We start from the raw sequence: 27,410 nt of genomic DNA on the forward strand, positions 1-27,410 counted from the left end.
TAATTTTAGGATAATTCCATTGCCCCTCCACTAAATCTTTTGTGCCCATTTCAATCACTCACCATTTCTACCCTCAGCCCCAAGCAACCACAAATCTCCTTTTAATCATTATAGCGCTACCGTTTCTGAACATTTCATATCAATGTAATCATACACTGTGTGGTCTATTATATCTGGTTTCTTTCATTCTGCATAATGTTTTTGAGAGTCATATTTTTTGATATTTGCTCATATCAGTTTGTTTCTTTTTATTGTCAAATAATATTATTCTATTACATGGAATTGTGGTTGGTCTGTTCAACAGCTGATAGATATGGGATTGTTGATACTTTTGGCTATCATGACTAATGCTGCTATGAACATTCATGTGAAAGTTTTCGTGCAAACCTATGTTTTTATTTTTCTTGGGTAGATATTTAGGAGTAGAATGGCTAGGTTGTAATAGTAAATTTACGTTAAATTTAAGGGATACTGACAAACTGTTGGCTAAAATTGCTGTACCATTTTACATTCTCACCAGCAGGGTATGAAGGTTCCAATTGCTCCACATTCTCATCAAGACTTGTTATTATCTGTCTTTTTAATTATAGCTATTCTAGTGGGTGTGAAGTGATGTCTCATTGTAGTTTTAATTTGCATCTCTCTAATGACTACTATTAAGCATATTTTCATGTGCTTATTAGCCATTTGGATATATTCTTTAGTGAAATATCTATTCAAGGCTTGGCCCTTTTTAAAAATTGGGTTATTTATCTTTTTATTGTGTTGTAATTATTTTCTAGATATAAGTATTATTCGATTTGCAACTAACTTATCCCATCTGTGGCTTGTCTTTTCATTTTCTTAATGGTGTCTTTTGGAGTGGAAACGTTTCTAAATTTGAAAAAGTGCAATTCATCTTTTTTTTCTTTGATGGATTATGCTTTTTGTGTTGCATCTAAGAAATTTTTGCCTAATCTTAGTCATAAAGATTTTTCTCTTATGTTTTCTTCTAAGCTTTTTAGTTTTGGCTGTTACATCTCTGTCTGCAGTCCATTTTGAGCCACGTTTTGTGTATTGTGTGAGGTCTGACTTCTTCTCTTTGCACGTGAATATCCAATTATCCCAGTTCCCAGCACTTGCTAAAGACTATCTGTTCCCTATCGAATTGCCTTCACGCCTTGGTCAAAAATAAATTGACCATAAATTTAAGAGTTCATTTCTGGAATCTCAATTTATTTCATTGATCTGTATGTCTATTCTTTTGCCAATAGTGCAATGTCTTGATTAGTATAGATTTATAATAAGTTGTGAAATCAGGACATGTAAATCTTTCAGCTTTGTTCTTTTTCAAAATCATTTTGGGTATTCTGAGTCTTTTGCATTTCCATGTAAATTTTAGGATCAGCTCGTCAATTTCTGCCAAAAAGAACAACACCTGCGGAACTTGAAAGGAATGGCACTGACTATAATAAAAGACTTGAGAGAATTGTCTTCTTAACAATATTGAGTCTTCCAATCCATGAACATGGAATGTCTCTCCACTTATTTAAATCATCTTTAATTCTTCTCAGCAGTATATTGTTGCTTTCAGTATACAAGTCTCATCTTTCATTAGTTAAATTTATTCCTAAGTATTTTACTCTTTTTGATGCTATAGTGAATGGAATTGTTTTTCTAATTTAATTTTGGGATAATTCAGTGCTGATATATAGAAATACAATTGATTTTTGTGTATTTATCTCAGAACCTGTAATTTGTTAGTTAATTCTAATAGTTTATGTAAATTCTGTAGGATTTTCTACATACAGGATTATGCTGTCAGCAAATAATGAGATGTTTACATCTTCATTTCCAACTTGAATGCCTTTTATTTCTTTTTCCTGCCTGATTGAACTGACTAGAACCTCTAGTATAGTAGGAAATTGAAGTGGTGAGAGTAGACATTCATGCTTTATTCCAGATCTTAGAGGAAAAACATTCCATCTTTCACCAATAAGTATAATGGTTGCTCTAGGATTTTTGTAGATGACTTTTATGACTTTGAGGAAATTCCCTTCTACTACTAGTTTATTAAAAAAACTTTAACCATGAATGGGTGTTGGATTTTGTCAAATAGTTGTTCTACATCTACTGAGATGATTATGATGTTTCATCCTTTATTCTGTCAAAATGGTGTATTATATTGATACATTAGCCTCACATTCTTTTGATAAATCTCACTTGGTCATGGTATATGATCCTTTTTATATGCTGCTGAATTAAGTTTGCTCAAATTATGCTGTGGATTTTTTTTTTTTTTTGAGGGATAGTTGTAGTTTTCTTGTGATGTCTTTGTCTGGCTTTGCTGTCAGATTAATACAGGTTTTAAAATGAGTTGGGAAGTGTTTTTTCCTCCTCCTACCCTATTTCTCTGGAATAGTTTTGGAAGGATTGGCATTATTTCTTTTTAAATGTTTGTTAGAATTTATCAGTGAAGATACCTGGGACTAGACTTTTCTTTGAGACCTTACTTTTTTTAAAGATGGAGTTTTGCTATGTTGCCCAGGCTGGCCTCTAACTCCTGTGCTCAAGAGAACCTCCTGCATCAGCCTCCTAAGTAGCTGAGACTACAGGTACATGCCACTACACCTGGCTCCAGATATTAAAATTTTAAATTTCTAGTTCAATGTCTTCACCATAGGTCTACTCAGGTTTTCTATTTCTTCTTGAGTCAGCTTTAGTAATTTATGTCTTTCTAGGGCTTTGTTCATGTCTTTCTAGGGCTTTGTTCATTTCATTCAAGTTGTCTCATTTGTGTAGCATATCAGTGTTCATAGTATTCTCTTATAATCACTAGTGATGTCCTCATTTTCATTCCTGATTTTAGTAATTTGTATTGTCTCTCTGTTTTCTTTCAAAGTCTAGCCAAAGGCTTGTCAATTTTGTTAATCTTTTCAAAGAACCAACTTTTAGTTTCATTGCTTTTGTCTGTTGTTTTCCTGCTTTGTATTTTATTATTTCCTTTCTTTAGTTTGCTTCAGGTTTAGTTTGTTCTTTTTTCCTCTCTTTTGTTTGCTTTATTTGTTATTTCCTCTCTTTGGTTTGCTTCAGGTCTAGTTTGTTCTTTTTTTTTCATTTCTTAAGGTGGAAGATTAGGCTATTGATTTGAGATTCTTCTTTTCTGATATAGACATTACTGTTATAAATTTTCCTCTAAGCACTGTTAGCTTTAGTCAACTTTAATTGTCTGATTTCCAGATCTTCTTATTAAATTTCTGTCTGATCTGCTGATCTATTGGTTCTCCCAACTTTATCACAACCTTGGGCTAGTTAAGATTCTTTTTTTTTTTTTTTTTGAGACGGAGTCTTGCTCTGTCCCCCAGGCTGGAGTGCAGTGGCACGATCTTGGCTCACTGCAAGCTCCGCCTCCCGGGTTGACGCCATTCTCCTGCCTCAGCCTACCGAGTAGCTGGGACTACAGGCGCCCGCCAACATGCCCAGCTAATTTTTTGTATTTTTAGTAGAAACGGGGTTCATCGTGTTAGCCAGGATAGTCTTGATCTCCTGACCTCGTGATCTGCCCGCCTTGGCCTCCCAAAGTGCTGGGATTACAGGCTTGAGCCACCGCGCCTGGCCTAGTTAAGATTTTTAAATTATTTTCAGCAACACTCTTGGGCATGGAATTTTCCAGTCAATCAATGTTCATGCCTGATTCCCCTTGGTAGAATGTAAGCCCCCAGGGAACTGGGCAAGGTGATGAAACCAGCCCCAGGCTACAATGCCATAACCTCACACTGTTCAGTAGATTTTCTTGAATAACTGCTTCTTGATATGTTGTATGCTTTTGGTCAATTTCTGGAGTTTTTTTTTTTTTTTGGATAGGGTCTCACTCTGTCACCCAGGCTGGAGTGCAGAGGTATGATCATAGCTCACTGCAGCCTCAAGCTCCTGAGCTCAGGCGATCCTCCCTCAGCCCCCCAAGAAACTGGGACTACAAGCATATATGACCATGTCCAGCTAATTTCTTTATTTTTTTGTTGAGACGAGTCTCACTATATTATCTAGGCTGGTCTTGAACTCCTGATCTCAAGCAATCCTCCTGCCTTGGCCTTTCAAAGTGCTGGGATTACAAGTATGAGCCACCATGCCTGGCCCCAACTTTTTAAATGGTGATGGTTGTTGTTTTTCCTGTTCCATCATTTCATTTTAGGAAAGAATCTACCAGGCTTCTCACTCAGCTCTTCCAGAAGCCCTAAGTCTAGGACTGGGGTCTTTATGTCTATACAGACAGGAGGTAATTATTATCAGTGCCCCCTTACTCTCAGAAGTGGGTTTATTTGATGATAAATGATATGGTCATTGTGTAGCATAAATTGTTGTGTACTTCTGTAAGAAGAAAATGCAACCAGAAAGAATGGATACAAGAAATAGTAGTAAGGAAATAAATTGTAGAAACATCGTTAAGTGTAAATAAGTATTTACTTTTTTTTTGTGAGACGGAATCTCTGTCACCCAGGCTGGAGTGCAGTGGCATGATCTTGGCTCACTGCAACCTCCGTCTCCCAGGTTCAAGCAATTATCGTGCCTCAGCCTCCCGAGTACCTGGGATTATAGGTGCACGCCACCGCACCCAGCTAATTTTTGTATTTTTTAGTAGAGATGGGGTTTTACCATGTTGGCCAGGCTGGTCTTGAACTCATGACCTCAAATGATCTGCCTGCCTTGGCCTCCCAAAGTGCTGGGATTACAGATGTGGGCCACCACACCCGGCCAATATTTACTTTAAAAATAATAAACACTAATTTTGTCAGTGTGTAAGGACAGCGACAATGTGGAAGTTTAGATGGGAAACCGCAATTGGAGTGAAAAGGTCTATAAGATCTTTATGTTGTTAGGGAAGACAATAAGGATAGTAAACAAAACAAAGCAAAACAAAACAAAAAACAACTTTGGACTTTATTTAAAACAAGTCTAGTCACTGGAATTGTGATGTATATTTTCTGGCCTCTGCATTGACCCCTCCCAGTAGAGCCCACTCCTAGAGCTGGGTGGCTGTTTAATCACTTCCCGTTCACCCTATTGGTGAGGGGGGATTCCCACCCATGGTTATGGGGATGGCCAACACTCAACACTGGACAGAAGAGATCAACAGCAGTTTATTTGTTATTATGCCCAAGCCTGGGGGAGGAGGATTGCAGGGGTTGCACTTGGAAACAGAGTGGACAAGCGGGGGCTGTGGGAGGCAGGCTTTGTAGTATCAAGAAGGTGAGGTGACCCCTGGTTGCTGTGGGAGGATGTCGTGGGCTTGTTTGAATAATTCCACGGGTGGGTAGGGAATGAAACCTGCTACTTGTGGATCAGCAGGCACTGTGCCTAGTCCCTTGATAAGGAGGTCATTTGGCTGGGGGACTTATCCAAGGGAACAGTGGGGAGGGGAACAGTCCATTTGCAGCCACTCACACTTGCTCCAGGTGTCAAGGTATCGCATAATTTTAAGGGTCTTAACTTTAGGCCTTGCACCACAGCAGCAGACTGTCTCACAGGAGCCTAAGGGTGGGAGCACTCTCTCTATCCTGAGTAGGGGCTGCCCCAAGCCAAGTGAGTTGAGAAGGAGACTCATTGCCTGAGTCTCAAGACCCCCACCCTCAACTTTGGTGCTGGGATCCCCCACTCAGTGTCTGCCCTGATCACCCTCTGCCTTCCCACTCTGCCTGTCTGTATATTGGTCTCTACCATCTGTCCATCTTCACTTTCAGGGACATGCTGTCAAAATCCGTAGCCCTGGGGCTCATTTGTGGCTCCTCCTTCAATGATGTATATGGAGGCTGGCCAACCCATATGGGCCCTCACCCCTTGGAGAGCAGCCTGGCATCGTTGATGAGGTGCTGAGCCCAGCATCGGGTGGCTGGCACTCATACTCCCCACCAGCCATAGGCAACCCCAGCCTCCTCTGACATAGGCCCCTCCATCCCTGACACATATGAGGGGGTCCGTAGCCTAGCAGTGCTCACTGCCATCCCAAGACCTAGTGTGATTCTGTGGGTGGGTGCAGGTGAAGTTCACCTGCTGCTTCTCCCCACCCACAGCAGTCTGTGGAGATGCCACATCTTCCTTTCAAGATCTGCGATCTCCTAATGGAGGAATGGGGATTGGCTCCCCTTGTAGGGCACCATTGCCTGGGAGATGCAATGGGAGATGCAATGGTGCCCTCCCAGGGGAGCCAATTATCATGCAATGGCGTGCTCGGTGAGTGACATTCTCATGAATGCCACTGCAGCCTAGGCAATTGGCCAAGCAGCTGCCCACTTCCCTCTTTTCCTCCAGGGTCTGCGTTTCTCCTGGGAGCATATAGCTCTCAGGCAAAACCTGAGTATTCTGACTTATGGCCACTGGGGAGGCTGGCAGTGGGGCTTTTTTTGTTTTTGTTTTTGTTTTTTGAGATAGAGCCTTGCTCTGTCGCCCTGGCTGGAGTGCAGTGACACCATCTGGGCTCACTGCAACCTCCACCTCCCAGGTTCAAGTGCCTCTGTCTACCTCCTAAATAGCTGGGATTACAGGTACCTGCCACCATGCCCGGCTAATTTTTGTGTTTTTAGTAGAGACGGGGTTTCACCATGTTGGCCAGGCTGGTCTCAAACTCCTGACTTCAAATGGGCACCTGCCTTGGCCTCCCAGTGTTGGAATTACAGGCGTGAGCTACCACACCTGGCCACTGAGGGTTTTGAACCTGCCACTCTTTTGAGCTGCAGAATCCCTGACAGAGCCTGGCTGAGGAGTGCGGGGCTGGGGGCAAGAACACCCAGAACACTGTGGCTTCCTTCAATCTACCTGCACCAGGAGAGGCAGGTGTTGCTTAGAACAACAGTTCTCAACCTTGACTGCTTGTTAGAATCACCTGTGGAGGTGTTAAAAACCCCAGTGTTCTCTACGGAAAACAGTATGGAGATTTCTCAAACAACTAAAAGTAGAACTACCATTTGATCCCGCAGTTCCACTACTAGGCTATCTACCCAAAGGAAAAGAAGTCACTCTATAAAAAAGACACCTGCCTCATGTATTTCTTGCAGCAGTACTATTCACAGTAGCTAAGTCTTGGAATCAACCTAAATGTCCACCAAGAGAGAATTCGATAAAGAAAATGTGGTACATATATACCATGGAATACTATGCAGCCATAAAAAAGAATGAAATCATGTCTTTTGCTGCAACATGGATGGAACTGGAGGCCATTATCCTAAGTGAAATAACTCAGAAACAGTCAAATACCACGTGTTCTCACTAAGTGGGAGCTAAACAGTGGGTGGCCATGGACATACAGTATGGTATGATGGACACTGGAGACTCAAAGGTGAGAGGATAGGAGGGACATGAGGGAAGAAAAAACCTATTGGGTACAAAGCACACTATTTGGGTGATGGGTACACTAAAAGCCTGGACTTCACCACTAATATGGTTTGGCTGTGTCCCCATCCAAATCTCATCTTGAGTTGTAGCTCCTAAAATTCCCACGTGTTGTGGGAGGGACCCAGTGGGAGATAATTGAATCGTGGGGGAGGTTTCCTCCATACTGTTCCTATGGGAAATCTCATGAGATCTGATGGTTTGATAAGGGGTTTCCCCTTTCTCTTGGTTCTCATTCTCTCTTGTCTGCTGCCATGTAAGATGTGCCTTTCACCTTCTGCCATGATTGCGAGGCCTCCCTAGCCACATAGAACTGTGAGTCCCTTAAACCTCTTTTCCTTTTTAAATTACCCAGTCTTGGGTATGTCTTTATCAGCAGCGTGAGAACAGACTAATACAACTACTATGCAATATAGCCATGTAACAAAAGTGCTCTTGTACCCCCTAAATATGTATCAAAAAAATTAAGGCCAGGCACAGTGGCTCACGCCTGTGATCCCAGCACTTTAGGAGGCCAAGGCAGGAGGATCACTTGAGCCCAGGAGTTTGAGACAAGCCTGGTAACAAAGTGAAACTTCATCTCTAAAAATTAAAAAATGTAAAAGTTAGCTGGATGTGGTGGCACGTGCCTGTAGTCCCGGCTACTCCAGAGGCCGAGGCAGGAGGATCGCTTGAACCCAGGAGGTCGAGGTTGCAGTGAGCTATGATCATACCACTGTACTTCAGCCTGGGCAACAGAGCAAGATCCTGACTCAAAAAAAAAAAAATTAAAGCCCGGTGTCTAGGCTCCACCCCAGACCAGTCTCTGGGAGAGGGCCCCAAGCATCAGAAGTTTTTGAAACTCCCCAGGTGACCCCATGATGCAAGAAGGTTTGAAAGCCATTGGTTCTGAATTCAGTTTCTCAGTCTTTTACATGACTACACATCACTTGCCTGTTGAAATGCAGATTCTGATCGGTAGATCTGGGTGGGACCCAGGAATCCGCATTTCTAATCAGGAAGGGTTTCCATTCAGAATCCTACGACTTAAAGTGTGGTCTGTCGACCAATAGGATCGGCAATACCCAGAAGCTTCCTAAAAAGGCAGGCTGTCAGGCCTGCCCCTAGATCGACTCAATTAGAATCTGCAATTGATCAAGATTTTCTGGTGCTTTGAATGCATGTTGAAGTTTGAGAAATGCTGGTTTCAGAAGACTTGAGTGCCCCAGCAAGCCTGAGAGATGGAGAATGCTTTCTGGGACCCATCTAGGGTCCCAGATGAACATCTCTTGGTCAACAGATGACAAAGCCTGGGCTTAGGTCCTTCCAGCTTCTGACAGCTCCTTTCTCCTCTCACTGTCCTCTGTCCTCTGGCTGGGTTGTCTGTTCTGGGGAGATAGCCTAGCTGGGTGTGGTCCTCCCTTTGCCCCTCCCCCAATCTTCTCCGTCCCCATCCCACCCTGATGTGGGTTCCTGAAGTCCAGGGCCCCAGCACCACCCCAAGTCCTCTGACCTTGAGCTCAGGCACCAAGTGGCCCTGCCCACCTAGATGACAGTGCAGCCTACTGACTACATAGTAGTCTCTCCAAACACAGCATCCCCACTGGATATGGTTTTGCTGTGTCCCCACCCAAATCTCATCTTGAGTCGTAACTCCCATAATTCCCACATGTCCTGGGAGGGACCCGGTGGGAGGTGATTGAATCATGGGGGTGGGTCTTTCCTGCACTGTTCTTGTGATAGTGAATGAGTCTCATGAGATCTGATGGTTTTGAAAAGGGGAATTTCCCGCACAGGCTTTCTCTTGTTTGCCGCCATGTGAGCCATGCCTGTCATCTTCCGCCATAATTGTGAGGCCTCCCCAGCCACATGGAACTGTGAGTCCAATAAACCTCTTTCTTTGTAAATCACCCAGTCTCTAGTATGTCTTTATCAGCAGCGTGAAAATGGACAAATACACCTCTGCAGCCCACCCTGAGAGATCCAGCCAGCCCCTCCCTCCACAGGCTTTATCCCAGCACCATGGTGACTGTCACTTCTCCCACCATTCCTGTTCTTCAAGATCACTCCTCCACACAATTGCTCTGTTCATATTTGCCCTGTTGCCCTCCGAGCTTCTCCAGACAGGAAAGAACTTTGGCCTTGCCCCTGACCAAGTCACTTTCTCACCCTGTGCCCTGGTCCTCCCCTTCCCCACTTGCCTAGGGCTACTGTTTGGTCAAGGCCGTGGACGTGTGTGAATGCCCAAAGCTCCCAATCCCCTCTCTGGCTGTGGCATCACCTGCCTTGTCCTGCTGTCTCCAGCATGATCTCAGCCCCTGCTGGAGCTCAGACCCATGTGGGTAACATGGGGCTCTTGGCTGGGTGGTAGCAGTTTCTCCTGGAAACTGGGGTCAGGGAGAGAAAGCAGTGACACAGAGGGCCTGTTTCTGAACAGATAGATAGGATCAGACCTTGAGAGACAACTTGATAGGACAGTAATTTAGGAAATGGAAGGCAGAATTTCCTTGGGCCTGTCAGCTCTGCATCCCAGCATGCTTCTGGTTGCCTTGACAACTCAACAGGTTCAACTTCTTTTCTGGGCATCAGTGTCTGCTCAAGCAGGAGGTGACAGGATCCCTGGAGGTGTGTAGATCTTCAGCAGGCAGATGACTCAGAGCTTAGGCTGACCTTCACCTTGCTGGGCTAGCTGGCCTTGGGTTGTCCCTGGCTGCCTGCATGAGCTTACGATCATGTCCAACCAGCTGCTCCTGCCTCCTATCCCTCCTATTCATCCATCTGTTTATCCAGTAAGCAGTCATTGAGCACCTGCTGTGTGCCTGGCCTCATGCTAGCTTCTCCAGGCAGGTACATGAGTTCCTGGCCCTCTCTCCAGGTCAAACAGGAATAAGCTGGGAGGTCAGAAAGTCCATAGAGGTTTTGCACCTGGCACATGTGTGGGCCCATTTAGAAAGATACTCTCAACACATGCAATGTTGCAAGCCTGTCACCCAACGTCTACCAGACGATACTTATAGATGCGTCATTTGCAAAAACAAAAACAGTCTGTTTTCTTTCACTTAACACTGCAGAGTGGACCTCTTAACCTCTTTCCATGTCGAGACGGATATTTTTCACCCATTTCAGTGGCTTTACGGTGTTCATTGTAAAGATGCACCATTAGTTTATTTAACAAGCTCCTTTCTGGTTCATATTTAAACTGTTTCTAGTTTTACGGCTATTCCTGAATTATTTTTGTTTCCTCTGATGTCATCTTTTTCTGTTTGCTTCATTTGATGTCTCTTGTGGTGGAGGCTGTCCTCAGATGCTCGGTGAGCCCTAGTTACCCATTCATAGTTGAGAGTGGAGCACTAAACATCTGATTGGTTTTGTTTTGTTTTTGAGACAGGGTCTCGCTTGGTCACCCAGACTGGAGTACAGTGGCATGATCATGACTCATCGCAGCCTCCACTTCCTAGGCTCAAGCAATCCTCCTACCCCAGCCTTTTCAGTAGCTGGGACTACAGGTGTGTGCCACCATGCCTGGCTAATTTTCTTTCCTTTTTGTAGAGACAGGGTCTTACTCTGTTGCCCAGGCTGATCTCGAACTCCTGGGCTGAAGCGATCCTCCCGCATTGGCCTCTCAAGGTGCTGGAATTACAGATGTGAGCCACCACACCCAGCCACCTGATTTTGTAATCGGAAGGAGGGGGAAGAGCTTTTCTTCAGGGTACTTGGGTGAGGACTCAGCCCTCTTGGTTCCAAGGGAGAATCATTAGTTGGCTAGGGTTGCCATAACAAAGTATCATGGACTAAGTGGCTTAAACAACAGAAATGTGTTTTCTCACAGTCCTGGAGGCCAGGAGTATGAGATCAAGGCATTGGGCAGAGTTGGTTTCTTCTGGGACCTTTCTCCTGAGTTTATAGATGACCATCTTCTCCCTGTGTCTTCCCATGGTTTTCCCTCTGCCCCTGTCTGCATCAGAATTTCCTCTTTATAAGGATACCCGTTCTAGGGATCATTAGGGTCCATTCTAATGACTCCATTTTTGATACCAGTGGGCTGGGGGAGGTCCTCGAATGCCAGTGGGGCCTCAACCCCAGCCAGTGTCCAGGCTCTTGACACCCTTGCAGGAAGGAATTCAGAAAATAGTGCAAGTATGGGGATTTATTACGAAGTGAAAAGTACATGTTCTGGCTGGGTGAGGTGGCTCATGCTTATAATCCCAGCACTTTGGGAGGCTGAGGCAGGCAGATCACCTGAGGTTGGGAGTTCGAGACCAGCCTGACCAATATGGTGAGACCCTGTCTCTACTAAAAATACAAAAATCAGCCGGGCATGGTGATGCGTGCCTTTAGTCCCAGCTTCTCGGGAGGCTGAGACAGGAGAATTGCTTGAACCCAGGAGGCAGAGGTTGCCATGAGCCGAGATCACACCACTGCACTCCAGCCTGGGCAACAGAGCGAGACTCCGTCTCAAAAAAGAAAAAAAAAAAAAAGGACAAGATCAAGAAAAGAGTGCCGGCAGACTCAAGAGTCGTGTGGTGGGGTGTGGGGCTGCTACCTTTATGGGTTTATTTAATCCAGGGTTGGAATATTCATGAAAATTCCTGGGAAAAAAGTGGAGATTTCTTAGAACTGTAGTGCCACACATTTTTACACCAAACATGGGTGGTCTTGGAACTGTCACAGCACTGGTGGATGAGTGAGTTAGGATATTAGTGAGCATACAGCGAGGTCCTAGGATAAACCGAGGTCATATCTAGTGCCATGTTGGGCCCAGTTGGTCTTAGCCAGCTTGGTCCACACCCTGTTTTTCCGGGTGTCATGTGAAACTACTGCCTGGAATTTTTATTCTCCTGTGGCCACCTTGTATTATTCCTGTCTCATTTTAACTTAATTACCTCTGCAAAGACTCTGTCTGTAGTCACATTCAGAGGTACTGGGGGCTAGGACTTCAAGGTGGATTTGGAGGGGAATGCAGTTCATTCTATACCAAATGGACTTGCAGTCTCCATCCTGGCAGAAGACCCCCAGTGTGTGCAGGACCGGAAGGCAGCCGGGGCTTTGATCATTCTGTCTGAAGCCTCACAGTTAGTCCTCTGATTGCACTGCTCCCTGCTCCTCCTCCCAGCTTGGAGTCCATAGGTTATTTGCAGTTTCCTCAGCAGGTACATCCGCCATCTCCCGCCAGGGGTGCAGTAGGGGATAGTTGTCTGGTCACTGGATTTTCTTTTTTTCTTTCCTTTTTTTTTTTTTAAACAGACTCTTGCTCTGTTGCCCAGGCTGGACTACGGTGGCCCAATCATAGCTCACTGCTGCTTTGAACTCCTGGACTCAAGTGATCCTCCCATCTTGGCCTCCCAAAGTGCTGGGATTACAGGCGTGAGCCGCTGTGCCCAACTGCCACTAGATTGTTAGGCCCACATTTCACCACTGCCATCTGCCTGTCCTGCTGCTTCCAAGTCCTGCACCTTGCTGCATTCTGTGGGGCAAGGCAGTCTTCCCCACACTCCTCTGCAGGCTCAGCTAGCGTGTCCCCTTCACCCTGTAGAATCTGCTCCCATCCTCCGTCCCCTTCCCATCTTCCAAAATCGTGTTGCAATCTGGCATCTGCTGCTGTTCCTCTCTAGCTCTCTTCATTACCATGGGCCCCTCTGTTTCATTCCTTCGCTGTCATTATGCTGGGATCTCAGGAGGAAGATGAGCTCAACATACACGTTCAGGCCCTGTGTTTACCCAGAATCCTCCTGGCTTCTCCCCAAGAAGAGGTCAGAGCCACAGCCGGCAGAGGAGGGTGTTGAGGCAGCTCAGCCAGCATGAGGCTGGCCCTGCTGGATCCAGTGGGGAGAGGTCACGGTCCCCTAGGGCTGAGAAGGAAGAGAGACAGAGCTGTGGGCAGGGCCTGTGCATCTGTCCTTGGAGTCCTGAGGTCTTGAATCTCTGTTGCTACTGAGAGGGAAGGAGGCCTGCAGGTCTTGCTCTGCACTACGGGGGCTCTGGACTTGTTGGAGAGGTGTCCGTTCACTCCAGGGCATCCACCCGAGACCTGGGCTCCCAGGACTGGACGTGCCCAGACTCATCTCCCCCACCCTCCTGCCAGTGATGTCATAGGTGTGACACTCTGCAGCCAAAGACCAGGCGAACCCAGGCAGGTGTCTACCACCTCCAAAACAAAACGTGTTTTCCAAACTGTTGCTGAAGCTGCTAAAATGTTTTGTAAAACGTTTACACTTCCCTTGATATAAGGCAAATACCTTCTGTCAGCTGGGGGTGGGCCGGGTGGGGGAGCCCTGGGCGGGGAGGCAGGATCGAGTGGCTCTGGTGTCATTGGTGATAGCCATGTGTGTTCACTCCTGGTGGAATTTCTCCCCTCAAGGTCTCTGTCCTTGCTGGGGAGATGGGGACTGGGTCCTCAGACACTTCTGTTTTAGGAAGCCTAAGCTCACTGAGGAATTGTTCTAGGGGAAGTGTCTTTGAAGGAGGTGAGGCAGACACGAAGCCCAAAGCCGAAGGGATGGGGAATTGCCCAGAATGAGTGTTCCCTGGAGAGTGGCAACCATCCCTGGAGGTGGCAGGCGCTGAGAAACAGGACTCTGGGGGGACACCTAGGGAGACTGGACTGCAGCCCCAGGGCTGACTTCCCAGCCGCCTGACCAGAGGGGATGGAAGGCAGAGATCCCCCAGACACCCCAGGCTGTCTGGGTCCAGGGAGCTTCACAGGGTCCTAGAGAGGGGGATGGGGACCTGGAGCAATTTACTGTGTTACAAAAAAAAAAAAAAAAAGTCACATGCAGTCGGACCCGAACCAGGCACAGTGAGCCTGGCTTTACACTTGAGCATGCCGCATGATACCCACTGTCTCCTCCAGCAGCCCTCTCGAAGGCCAAGGAAGCCAGCCCGTCCATGACCTCTGTGACAGAGCTACTGCTGCAGCCACACACTCAGTGTGTCAGGCGCTAGTAGAAATGGAAAGGCTTCAGACCACACACGAGGCCGTGGGGCTCCAGCTTCCCCTCTGGGGGAGCTTCAGCACCATGTGTCTCTCCTAGGCAGCACTGTGGTGTCGGCAGCCCCGCTGTCTGTACACACAGCTCCTCCGCCAGGCTGGAGTCACCCTCTATGCCCAGAAACTCCCACGGAAGAAGGGCATGGGCAGCTCCTCATACCATGGAGAGGGACAGGAGGGACTGTGTGGGCCTGGTGGTGACATGCACACATGACATATGCCCATACATGTACCACACATACACACCCCATTCCCCATACACGTGCCACACATACACCACACATACACAGGCCACAGACACACACTCCCACACACACATCACATATACACACACTGCACACACGCACCACACATACATACACACCACATGTGCATCACACATACATACACACATATCCCGCATATACCACACATGCACCACACACCCTGCACACATGTGCCACACACATGCACCATACAGATACACTACACATACCCACACTGCACACACATGTGCCATACATGCACACTGCAACCACACACACGCCACATATGCTTACCACACACACACACGGAATGCATGCAGCACACACACTCTGCCCATTGGCCTCTATCCACCAGCCAAAGCTCCTCTGCCAGCCCTGGCATCTGCTTACAGTAGAGGGGCAGCCCTTTTCTTCCTGGGGCTCCCACAGTAAGCTGAGCAGAGCACACTGCTGAGAGCTGGAACTTCTCCCCTCAAGGCCATGGGACACAGGAGGCAGGGAGCTGGGCAGGCAGTGGTATGCAGTGTCGGGAGCCTCCAGGGCAGGCCCCCACTCCCCTATCCTCCTTCTACTATGCAGTTCCTTCCCCTTGCAGGGGTCAGCCTAGCCTGGGAGCTGGGGCTGGTTCAGGGGCTTCCATATCAGTGAGAGCCATGTCTGTCATTGCTGAAAGCAGAGTGGCCACCAGCACTGGCCCGATGTGGACGCAGGGAGGAGTGATGCTCAGACCCGCCCCAAGCCAGAGTGGCTGCAGTTTGGTCTGATCAGAGATGCCCTGTCTCTCTTCTGCTTGCACCTCTGGCCATCCCGGGTTCAGGGCCACTCATCTCAGCTCTGTCTGGTCTGTGGAAATAGGAAATCAAAATCCATGTAATCACAAGGGAATCGTTCATGGGAGGCAACTGGACCCAACCAGAAAGCTAGCGCTCTTGGGGACCCTCTCTGGGGTCCCGCGGCCATGCCTGGAAGCCCTATTGCAGGGTCCTTGGAGTCAGCATTGGCTCCAGCAGCATGCGTTTGCCTTGACGCCAGCAGATGGAGCCCTGAGCCAACTCACAACTCTCCAGTCCCCAGTCCTTCTCCATCTTCTGTCCTCTGAGATCGGGCATCCTCCAGGACAGAGCCCAGGTATCTTCCTGTCTCTGAACACCCATAGTCACCTTCCCGCACTGCATCACCACAGTGTGTGCAGGGCCTAACACTGCTATGCTAGGTTCTTAACACATGTCTGTTGTGTGGTTGGATGGATGGACAGATGGATGCATGGATGGTGAGTGGGAAGTTGGATGGATGGATGGATGGATGGATGGATGGATGGGTGGATGGATGGAGGGATGGATGGATAGATAGGTGGATGGGCAGATTCATGGAAAGATGGATGGGTGGGTAGGTGAGTGGGCATATGGATGGATGGATGGATGGATGGATGGATGGATGGATGGATGGATGGATGAGTAGGCAGATAGATGGATATGTGGGTAGGTGGGTAGATGGATGGAGGGATGTATGAATGGTTAGAGGGATGGCTGGGTGGATGAATGGATGGAGGGAAGGGTGGATGGATAGATGAATGGAAGGACGGACAGATGGATGGAAAGTTGGACAGATGGGTAGGTGAGTGGGCAAATGGATGTATGTGTGGGCAGATAGGTGATGGAGGGATAGATGTTTGTATAGAGGGATGGATTGATGGATGGACTGATGGATGAGTGAGCAGATGGATGGATGGATGGCTGTTTGGATGGATGGATGGATGGATAGATGGAAAGATGGACAGATAGGTAGTGAGTGGGCAGATGGATGGATGGGTGGACAGACTGATGGATGGGATGGATGGATGGATGGATGGATAGATGGAGGAAGGGATGGATGGATAGATGAATGGATGGATGGACAGATAGATGGGAAGATGGACAGGTGGGTGGGTGGGCAGATGGATGGATGGGTGGGACAGACTGGATGAGCTGAATGAATGGGTGGATGGAAGGTGGGAGGGAGGGAGTGATAGATGAATGGATGGATGGACAGGTGGATGGAAAGATGGACAGATGGGTGGGTGCATGGGCAGATGGATGGATGGATGGGTGGACAGACTGATGGATGAGATGGATGGATGGATGGACAGACGGACGGACGGACGGACGGACGGATGGACAGATGGATGGGTAGGTACATGTAGTAAAAGAAGGAAATACATGAGGGGAGGCAAAGATTTGTTGGTAGACTGAACCGTAGCCCCTGCTGTGGACTAAATTCTCTCAGGAAACAGGTTGAAAGCTTAACATCATCTCCAGAAGCTATTGCAGTTCTCACACCCAGCATTCCTGTGGTCTTGTCATCAGGCTGCCTCTGGCCCTGTCTTTCTTACCTCTTTGTTCCTTGGTTGCACCCCTTCTCCCTCTTCCCTGGGGCTGGGCATTCTCAATTGGTAACACGAACCTGGAGGGGATGTGAATGGAGATGAGGTTTCTGGGGAGAAACAGCTGTTTCCCACCCCAAGCATAACTCCTGGCCCATCACGGGCCTTGGGAAGCTGGAACAGCCTGACAGCCACCCCCAGATCCCCCACCCCCACCTCTCTTTTCTCCCTGCTTTGATGTTCTTGAGTTAGTCCTGGCTCAGCCTCTGCAGCTGCTGATATGAATACACTAAGTGGATCAATAACATGTCAGTCCTTTGCCAGGAGCAAGGGGAAGAGGGGGTCTGCATCTATCAAGTGCTGAGTGACAGCTAATCATTTTTCACCTGGCATTCACCCTTCCGAAGATAAGCACGGCTCTGCTGGGAACAAGAAGGCAACGTCAGAGGCTCCCCTGCTCCACTTCCTGCAGGGCCCAGGGCACCAGCCTGGCTCACATTTCCACTCCCTATGCATGATTCTGTGTTAAGTGTGGGGCTCAGTGGGAATGTGTGCACGCCCTGGGTTCATGAGCACATGTGTCTGTGGGTAGGATTGGATCTGTGTGTGTGCGTGCTTGCCTGGAGGCTGAATACCTGTGAGTGTGTGCACATCTGAGTATTTGTTTGAGAATGTGCATGACTGTATATGTGTAGATGTCTGTGTGCACATCCATGCAGATCTCAGTATCCATGTGAGTGTGTGCATGCACAGGCACCTAGCAGCATGTGTTTGACCATTTGTGTGCATGTGTGTGTCTACACAAAGGTGTGTGTGGGGCCTGTGTTCATCATCAAGGTGTTGCTGTGTATGCCAACATCTGCATCTCCCTTGGTTATCCTTGAGTCCTCTCTCTAGGAGGTGGGATTCCCTGCAGGCTGTCCTTCCCTGAGCCACTCCCTGCTCAGCTGGTGCCTAGAAGAGAGGAGTGGTGGCTGGAACCCTGTGCTCACCTACCATCCCCCTTCCTGCTGGAGAAAGCAGCTGCCTGTAGAAGTCTGAGGGTGAAGGATCCTGGATTGGACAGGAACATTTCAATTGCAAGGGACAGCATCAGGTAGGGCTGTATCTAGGCTCTGCCTCGGTGTGGTCAGACCTTAGCTTCTCCATTCCTTGCCTCTGCTTCTCTCCTTGTGGGCTTCAGTCCCAGATAGCCTTTTGCCAACGGGTGGCCCTGGCATCTCTGGGCCTCCATTGTCACCCCGTTGTGTTACCTGATCATCCTTGAGCCAATTCCTTTGGCAGGAGGATCCCATGCCCCTCCTGGTGTGGGTGGTGCCACCTCATCCAAACCACAGGGGCTGAGAGTGGGGAGGAGTGGCTTCCTGTGGCAAAGGGGTGCTGGTGTGGTTGTGAAGGGGGAGGTTAGGTGGACAGAAGCTAAGTGTGGGTACTTTCTTTCTGGGGTGAGGTCTTGTGTCTCAGGCACTAAGGGGCTCAGCTTGCAGGCACTGGGCGTGGTTCCTCGGTGTCCCTGGCCCCACATGGGTGCTGTGCAGTCACTTGCGTGCAGCCACAGGCAGCTGCTCTGGCCTCAAGCTTTAGATGAGCCTAGCCTCCTGACCAGGCTCCACCAGTTACCCCACAACCAGGCCCAGCCCCCTCCTGACACACCCTGCCCCACAGGCAGCATCCATGCCCTGGGTGTGGGACCTGGGACCTCCACCATCCTCTCACTGTGCAGAAGGGGAAGGTGCTGGGCAAGCCCCCACCCGGGGGTCAGGTGCCGCATTAGGGGCCTCACCTTCCCCAGTATTCCCTCCACTTTTAGATGAGGATACCCCCGGCCCCCGTCCGGGCTCAGCCAAGGAGCCGTAAGCAGTTCTGTAAAGTGTGGCTGTGGGGCTGCCGGCGGCAGGCGGGTTGCTCTTCCCCGGCTCCATGAATAATTGAAGCTCCATTAAAATGTGCGTCTGCAGCCTGGAGGACACGCTGTCCCTCACTGCATGCGGGCACAAGCCTGAACAGTACTGCCCGGGGCCGCATCTGCCTCAGAAGGCCCTGGAGGGGCACAAAGACCAGGTCCAGACCTGCCACTCCTGGGCCCTGCCCCCTCTCCTTCCCTGCCTTCCCTTTTCTCCCCATCCTAGCATGTGGCAGGCATGGAGACCCATCCCTGGAGCTCCCCACCCAGGTGGCACAGAGAGGCCCGCTCTGGATGGGTCACTGTTGGGCCTGGGGAGGTCCCCAGCTGCTCTACCTCTCCTTGGGCACTGACAGAGCCTGCTCCAAGGGTGGACTGTGGCCCAGAGTGGGGGGAGGGGGGGGCACACTTCATCATACCCCAGCCAGGGACCAGGCCGCAGCTGCTCACCAGCAGATCCCTGGAGGAGTGACCCAGCAGATGCTGGGGGTTGGGGAGGGAGTGAGGGCACAAAGCTCCCGGGAGCCATCGGCAGCGCACAGCTGTCATCAGGAGACCAGCACTGCTGTGTGTGCAAGTGCAAGCATATGGATTGGGGGGCGCTGTTATGAGGGACATGAGTGTGTGTGCACAGAGTGTGAGGGTGTCTCCAGAGCTACGTGGCTGCGTGTGATTGTGGGGACACAACCAAGTCTCTACGTCTGTGGCTCTATGTCTGCGCGTCACAAACCCTTGATCAGGCTAAGAAGTCCCAGTGGGGAAGGGCATTTCTCCTTGGCTCCAGACTGATGCCCCTCCCCACACACTCACCCCCAAGGGGCATCCTGTACCTGCTGTTGTGGGCCCCTCCTCCACTCATTCTGAGAGCTGAGCTTCAAGTCCTAATCCAAATCTGAAATTCCTGGTAATGAAATCTGTGAAAGGTGAAAATTAAAAACCCATGGCCACAATCTCCTGGTCCCTGCAGTGGCCCAGGGTCCCTGCTGAGCCCTGCGTGGGGCCTCGAGGCGGCAGTACCAGCCCTTTCCCCACTGCCCTGCCCTGAGCTCAGTGAGCCTTCACTCTCTCATTAGCAAGAAGGGTGCTTCTCCTGCCTTCACCTTCCTTTGCCCCAAATGCGACGCAAGCAGAAGACACTCTCCCTTGGCTCTCCCACCCACTCTGGCCTCCCTGGTCCTCACCACTGGGACTCTGGGGGTCTCGGCACAGAGGTGTGATGAAAGAAGGGTTAGGAGCTGCCAGGGTGAGCCCAGAGAACAGAGCTGGAGGCTTCGGCCTTGGGCAGCCCCTTATCTCCAGCCCCATCTTCGATGTTCTCTCATCTGGTCATGTTGGGTGCTTTGGGAAGGATCAGGGCAGAGTGACCTAGGCTGAAGCCTGGCGACAGGGTCTAGGTGGCTGGTATTTTGGGCTGAGCTGGACTTGCCCACTGGAGACACTAGGAATGGGGACGCTCAGGGCTCTCGCCTGGAAGTGGTCCGGTTCCTCTCGGCCCAGAGAGAAGCTTTCAGGATGGGGCATGAAGGTCATTGCCCACTGCAGCAGGGGCTTCTTGCACCCTCCCTCTTCCTCCTGGAAGAGCTGGGGTCTGAGTTGACCCAGTTCTATCCTGAGGCCTTCATGAACCAGGCAGAGGGCCCTCAGGCCACTGACCTCTTGAGATGACTGTGCTTTGTGGCCAGGAGTGGAAGGTGTGGTGGTAGATGAGGCAGGGTACAGGGCCAGCCAGTCACATACCAGGTCCTAAAGGCCTTGCCATGCTGGGACCTGGTATTGATGTCTTTAAAGGTGAGTATCAGCTGGGCACATTGGCTCATGCCTGTAATCCCAGCACTGTGGGAGGCTGGGGTGGGAGAATCACTTTAGCTCAGGAGTTCGAGACCAGCCTGGGCAATATAGCGAGACCCCGTTTCTACCAAAAATACAAAAATTAGCATGGTGGCGCATGCCTGTAGTCCCAGCTACTGAGGGGCTGAGGTTGGAAGATGGCTTGAGCTCAGGAGATGGAGGCTGCTGGAAGTCCTGGTTACACCACTGCCCTCCAGCCTGGGTGACAGAGCAAGACCCTGTCTCAATAATAATAATAATAATAATAAAAGTGTGAGCATCAGCTGGGAGGTGGGGAGTGAAGGCTGTGGGCACTAGAACTCGCTCTGGGTGGCTCACAGGATGGGGCTGGATCGGTGTCCCAGGAGCAGGGAAAGCCACCCAAATATCCCACCTCTCGACAGTAATGCTGAACTCCAGACATGGCGAGGACAGGTTTAGATTTGATTCTTTATCCTGACTGCCATAAAGAAGGGGGCTCCCTGACAAGGGGCTAGGAGATGTGGACCAGGGGCTACAAGTAAAGAGGCTGAGGGGACAATGCATGCTGGCAACCCAGCCCTCAGGGCCATCCCGAGTGCTCAGCCTCAGTGCAGCTGCTCCCACTCCCCCACCCCAACCCGCACCTCTGCCGGCAGTTCTCCCCTCCCAGCTCCTGCACCTTCCCCTCCTCTGCTTGTATCTCAGTCCCACCCACTTTCCCAAGCCCAGTGCCACTTTCCCTGATGCCTGATCCTGAGCCCTCTCCTCCCCTTCCCAGGCCCTTTCTGTGCCAAAGATGCACTTCATCCAGAGTCGCCTGGGAGCCACTTCTGGCCACGCGTCCTGCTCCCCACGTGCGTCCTATGGTGGAGATCCTCTCCCGCCACCTCCGTTTCTTCAGATGAGGCTCCGTGGCTGATCCTGTGTTCCTACCAGGGGAAAAACTTGGTACCTTGGGCATCCCCTTCTGGAAATCTTCCATCTGTCAGGCTTAGGACGGACAGGCAACAGAGGACTACAATTTGTGCTGACCCAGGAGGCTGGACCATACTCCCGTGGTGGCTGCAGCACTGCCCAAGGAGTCCCCGTATGTGTGAACCCGTGTCTGTGTGTGTAGAGTGTGTGCTCCCAGCCCCTGAAAGCCTGTGGCCACTTGCATTCATGCACTTGAGTGTCCATGCACATGTGTGTGCCCCAGAGTCCCAGAGTGGGCTGTAGTGGAGCTGAGAGTCTGCCGTGGTCAGGCCGTGCTTGGGGCTGAGGCCTCAGCACTGGATGGGGCTGTGCATCTTGTCGCGCCTGGCTTCTTTATTAATCCGTTTTGTGAATAGACTTGGGAGTTCATGTTAGGAATCTGGCCATTTGCTTCCATTTCCTCCAGGCCTCCCGGGAGGAGGAACACATGTTAAATATTTGCGGTTTTGCTGCGTTAGATTTTAAAGTTCAGCAGTAATTACCGTGACCAGGTGCCAAGTGGATCTGCTCCCTGGAGAAGGCTCCTGCCGTAGCAGGCTGGTGGCTGCATTCCAGGCCAGCCTCTGTGTGGCGTTTGCACAAACCTGTGTGCCTTGCTTTCTGGCGCCTCTCTTTTTCGGACTCCACTGGTTGCTGGGCCCTTCACTCGGCTGGGCTGTGCCCTCTGTGGGTGGGTGCTCTCCTCTAGCCCAGCCCCGGCCCACACTCCCAAAGAGCAGGCTGCGGGCAGCTGAGGCGCCAATGTGGGACTTTGGTAAGCAGAGCCTGGGGGCTCCAGCAAGCGCCTTTGCTCCCACGGCAGGTTCACGGCCACACCTGTGGCTGTCCACACACATGCCATCAGAGCAGACAGAACTGTATTTCCAGAGCACATGTTAGTTTTTAAATCCCCCACCCCAGCCAGCCCCATTTCAGACTACTCAGTTACTCTTTCATGTAAATTTCATCCAATCATGTTTTCTTGCACAAATTTAGCATCATTCACACATCCCCATTGAGTTCACAGTTCTCTCCAGGCTCTGGCCTGGGCGAGTGGTGGCGTCTATGTCCTTGATGTGGTTATATGCAGATGCTGCTTTTGGGGCAGCTCCTGTGGCCAGGGCGGTGCCCTCTGCTTCCTGGGTAGCAGCTGTGTCTCTGCTAGGCTTGACCTAGGACTACGTGTCACACCCCTCAACAGTGGTCTTTTAGGGTTGCTGCCAGATCAAAGGAAGAGGTGGGGGAACAGAGTGCCAGCAATGCCAGGCAAAGGAAAAGGGGCACATTCAGCCGAGCCTCAAGTAACCATGCCCTGCAGGCCTCACACAGTCCTGAGAGAGAACCCCGCATGGCCTCTGATATTTGGGTGTGGTTCAGCGAGCGTCCCTGAGACAGCCATGGGCACCCAGACATGCACCTGCCCTCAACAGACCACCAGCCCACTGGGAAGAGAGCCACACATGCTCAGAGTACAGGTGCTTAGGAGGGGGAGGTGCAGGGGAGCCCAGGCCAGGGAAGGGAGAGAGGGAGGCAGACCCCACTGCTTCGAGCTCCCTGGGAGGCCTGTGAGCACAGGGCAGGAGGAGCTGGGGTCATCTGGGGAGAAGATGCAACATAAGGCAAGCTTGCCCGGTGACGGAGACTCAGTCATGAGGACAGAGGTGAGCTCCATAGGGTGCTGCTGCATTAGTCTAACTTCTGGCCCCGCCCTCTGTGGACCACATCTGAGTCCTGTGGGATGGGCTTGGAATAAGCAAGAAGAGCATCTAGGGCATGTTGAGAAAGACCCTGGCACAGGGAGCTGCTCTCCTGGCTTCTAGCAGGCGTGGGCAGAGAGGAGATGGGCACTCCCCCACTGTGCAACAGGATACCCTGCAATTTAGTAATCCCAAGACCCCCAGGCCTCAGTTTCCAGTAGAACTCAGAGGGAAATCCAGAGAAAGCTCATAGGGAAACAGACTGTCATTAAAGTGCAGCTGGGGCTGCCGTCTCATCTGAAGGCTCAACAACTGAGGGAGGATCTGTTTCCAAGCTCAGCCAAGTGGCTGCTGGCAGGATTGAGTCCATCTCAGGCTGTTGGCCAGAGAACCCCCTCAGTTCCTTGCCATGTGGCCTCTCCATAGCACAGTTCATGGCATAGGAGCTGGCTTCTTTCAGCGTGAGCAAGCCAGAGAGGGAAATGAGACAGAAGTCGCAGCATGTGTGTAACTTAACCTCAGAAGTGACAGCCCATCATTGTAGCTGTAGTCTATGTGTTAGACGCTAGCCTCCAAGTCCAGCCCACCTGGGAAGGGATTGCACGAGCATGTTGCCAGGTGGTGGGGATTGCTGGCACCATCTTGGAGGCTGCCTGCCACAGGTGAGGTATGGTTGAGGTGCTTTCACAGGGAAATTGTAACCATCATAGGTCCACTGGCCAATGCATACAGCAAGTCAATACACCCAAACCTGGTTGCAACAGAGAAAGAGATTTAATTGTAGGGTCACTGAACAAGGAAATGGGAAAAAACCTCAAATCCAGCTCCCCAAGGAGTTCGGGGCTGGGGTTTTTAAGGGTTTTGGAGTGGGCTGAAGTATAGAGATTGTTGATTGGTGGAAGAATGCAGGGTGAAGTGCCAGGGTCAGGGAGAGGAAGAACCTGTGTTCTCAGGCTGATCCCCATCTTCTGTGGGGTCTTCAAACTAGTTTTGCTGGAATTCACAGTCTGAAAGAAAAACATCGTATATGATCCTTAAACAAAAGCCTATGATTTTAAGGTTGGAGATACTGTCTATAGGAGCAATGGGGATGCCAATCAATTCTCAAACAGTCTTAGGACCCTCATGTCAGAAATCCTACCTATAGGAGCACCGGGGGTGTGCATCGTCAACACCTAGTGCCATGTGACTTTATGCTACAAGGAAGTGGGCCAAAGTGCAGCCTGATTGATGCTTAATTATAACCATATTCCTGTCGAGAACCCGGCATGCAATTCTTGCCAATTCCGTGGGGACAGTTTCAAAATGACATGTTCTGCCTTACACTGTAAAAGGGTCACTGGATGCTGTGAAGAAACAGTCAGAGGAGGCAAGGTTGAAGCAGGGAGACCTCTTGGGAGAAACACTTCACTAAAACTAGTTTCTCTCTCTGTACGGTGGATGTAAGGTTAATCATAGAAGCTGTCTCAGGCGACATTGTAAGAATTAAATGAGATAATACAGGGACCATGCTAAGCTCATTCTTTGGTCTTTTCCCCTAAGGAAAGAAGTGGCACATGCCCCACTGCCTTTTCGAGAGTCTGGCGTATGCTGCCACCTACTCGAGTTCATTGGATGTGTTACTGGAAAGGGGTCCCAATCCAGACCCCAAGAGAGGGTTATTGGATCTCACGCAAGAAAGAATTCAAGGCGAATTCATCAAGTGAAAGCAAGTGTATTAGTCAAGGTTTTCTAAAGGGACAGAACTAATCAGTTAGATGTATATATGAAGGGGAGTTTATTAAGAAGTATTGACTCACACAATCACAAAGTGAAATTCCACAGTAGGCTGTCTGCAAGCTGAGGAGCAAGGAAGCCAGTCTAAGTCCCAAAACTTCAAAAGTAGGGAATCCAACAGCGCAGCCTTCAGCCATAGACTGGCAAACCACTGGTGTAGAGCCCCTGGCAAACCACTGGTGTGAGTCTAGGAGTCCAAAACCTGAAGAACTTGGAGTCTGATGTTCGAGGGCAGGAAGCATCCAGCACGGAGAAAGATGGAGGCCGGAAGACTCAGCCAGTCAAGTTCTTTCACCTTCTTCTGCCTGCTTTATTCCAGCCGTACTTGCAACTGATTAGATGGTGCCCACCCAGATTAAGGGTGTGTCTGCCTCTCCCAGTCCACTGACTCAAATGTGAAAGTCCTTTGGCAACACCCTCACAGACACACCCAGGAACAATGCTTTGCATCCTTCAATCCAATCAAGTTGACACTCAATAGTAATCATCACAGCAAGTTTATTAAGAAAGTAAAGGAATAGAGAATGACTACTCCATAGGCGGAGCAGCAGCTTGGGCTGCTGGACTAAGGATACTTATTGTTACTTTGTGATTATATGCTAAACAAGAGGTGGATTAATCATGAGTTTTCTGAGAAATGGGTGGGCAATTCCCGGAACTTAGGGTTTCTCGCCTTTTTAGACCATAGAGGGTAAATTCTAGGTGTTGCCATGGCATCTGTAAACTGTCACGGCGCTGGTGGGAGTGTTTCTTAGCATGCTAATGCATTATAATTAGTGAGCAGTGAGGACAACCGGGGGTCACTTTCATACCATCTTGGATTTGGTGGGGTTTGGCCAGCTTCTTTACCACAGCCTGCTTTGTCAGCAAGGTCTTTGTGACCTGTATCTTGTGCCAACGTCCTATGTCATTCTATGACTTAGAATGCCTAACCTCCTGGGAATGCAGCCCAGAAGGTCTCAGCCTTATTTTACCCAGTGTCTATACAAGATGGAGTCACTCTGGTTCAAACGCCTTTGACAGATGTGTTTTCGTGTATGCAAACAATGATTGAGACGAGGTTTGTGTTCTTCATGAGGAGCCCAGAGCCTGTGCCCAAGGCTGTGGCCAGATCCTCTGGTTTGCCCAGAGAAGATCTCAGGCAGAGAAAAGGTGTAAGGATGCACTGTTCTCCTTGCTGGCTGCCAGTGACCTCTTTTCCACTCCAAGAAGCTCATGGACTCAGGGAAACAAGAGAGCCTGTCTCAATGGCTCAGTCCACACGGACAGAGATTGAGGTGCAAGGGGAGGGAGTCCCTTAATCCACATGCTGCTCACACTGGGACAGCTGCGCCTCCACTTCAACCCAGCCAGCTCTGCCCTGCATGAGCTTGGCCATGTGAGTTCAGCTGCATACCGACTGTGCTCTGTTGCAATGCTGCCTCTTTCTTTTGGGCTCTGAAAAGCCGCCCCCCTGAGGCTCATGATTGCCCTTACTTTAAAGATGAGGTCAAGCACATTTGGCCGTCACTCAGGAGATCCTCTTTTCTGGTCCTCGTACCAAGAATCGTTGTTCTGCACCGGCTGTTGCAAGGCTCATGCCTAATAAATAAGCCCATGTTCTGTTTTGCCCCCAGCTGGGCTGTACTACATACTGTCCTGACACTGACCACCTGGAGTTAGCACCAGATGCCACAGTAAAGGACAGAGCCCTCCACAAGACTGACTTTACTTCAGACACTGGCCACAAGTGGGGTCCCCAGGCCACCTGCACTGCTGGCCAACTGGCTACAGAGTCAGGTGTTCCTATGAATCTGTAGCCAGTTGGCCAGCAGTGTAGGTGCTGGGGCCCCTCCAGTTTGAAAATTGGTTTTAAAGATGCAGAACACAGGCAAGCACTATACTTAAAATTGCATTTTTATTAGAAAGGATACCAATAGATAGAACATGGTCTGGGAGGGTCCCAAACACAATTTTCTCAGGTTCTGGGCTCCTCGTGAAGAGCCCAACCCTTGTCTCAATCATTATTTGTTCACATGAAGCACATCCAGTGAACCAAAGTGGGCAGCAGGGCAACGCCAGACCCTCGGAAAGGCAGTGGGGCATGTGCGTCTTAGAGGAAGAGACAAAGCATGAGCTTAGCTTGATTCCCGTATTATCTCATTTAATTCTCACAAGGTCCCCTAAGGTAGGTTCCATGGTACCTCCTTCATGGAGTCAGGGCATATCACCCTCCCAGCAGATCAGTGTGTTCAACTGGGAGCTCCTCTGAGCCTCAGTGTCTAGAGTTTTTATTAGGATTGCATTATGAATTGGGGTTTGATTATGAGTAATCAATGATTGATGATTGATTGGCTGC

At 49.7% G+C, this 27,410-nt stretch overlaps 1 protein-coding gene and 1 long non-coding RNA gene across 2 annotated transcripts in view; one reads left to right on the plus strand and one right to left on the minus strand.

Moving 5' to 3' along the window:
• Positions 1-27,410, plus strand: part of CHST8 (carbohydrate sulfotransferase 8) — a 90,250-nt gene that overhangs the window by 22,981 nt on the left and 39,859 nt on the right. The gene's annotated exons all lie outside the window — the stretch shown is intronic.
• On the minus strand, positions 24,052-25,487 carry LOC129460374 (uncharacterized). Its single transcript, XR_008650213.2, has 2 exons — positions 25,096-25,487; positions 24,052-24,303 (listed from the first exon to the last, which is right to left on the minus strand). It is a non-coding gene; the product is annotated as an uncharacterized lncRNA (long non-coding RNA).

This window comes from Symphalangus syndactylus, chromosome 13, assembly GCF_028878055.3.
Source record: "Symphalangus syndactylus isolate Jambi chromosome 13, NHGRI_mSymSyn1-v2.1_pri, whole genome shotgun sequence".
NCBI lineage: Eukaryota > Metazoa > Chordata > Mammalia > Primates > Hylobatidae > Symphalangus > Symphalangus syndactylus.